The sequence below is a fragment of the Nannospalax galili genome, unplaced genomic scaffold, assembly GCF_000622305.1.
Source record: "Nannospalax galili isolate Female #2095 unplaced genomic scaffold, S.galili_v1.0 scaffold8, whole genome shotgun sequence".
NCBI classification, from domain to species: Eukaryota; Metazoa; Chordata; class Mammalia; order Rodentia; family Spalacidae; genus Nannospalax; species Nannospalax galili.
In genome coordinates this window covers 518,130-518,513 of record NW_008358318.1, presented here as the reverse complement: position 1 = coordinate 518,513, position 384 = coordinate 518,130, and positions in this window count along the sequence as shown.

Below are 384 nucleotides of genomic sequence, written 5' to 3'. Positions count from 1 at the left end.
CAAGGGCAAGAATTAACAAATGGGACCTCATTAAACTAAAAAGCTTCTGTACATCAAAGGAGGCAACCAGGGAAATGAACAGAAAACCCACAGAATCGGAGAAAATCTTCACCAGCGACACATTGGACATAGGTTTAATATACAGAATATATAATGAACTCAAAAAACAGAGAATCAAGACAAGAAGTAACCCAATTAAAAGATGGGCTATGGAGCTGAACTGAGAGTTCTCAAAAGAAGAAGTTAAGATGGCTATGAAGCACCTTAAAAGATGTTCAACATCACTAAAAATCACGGAAATGCAAATTAAAACCACTTTAAGATTTCACCTTACCCCAGTCAGACTGGCTAAGATCAAGAAAACAAATGATACCAAATGTTGGA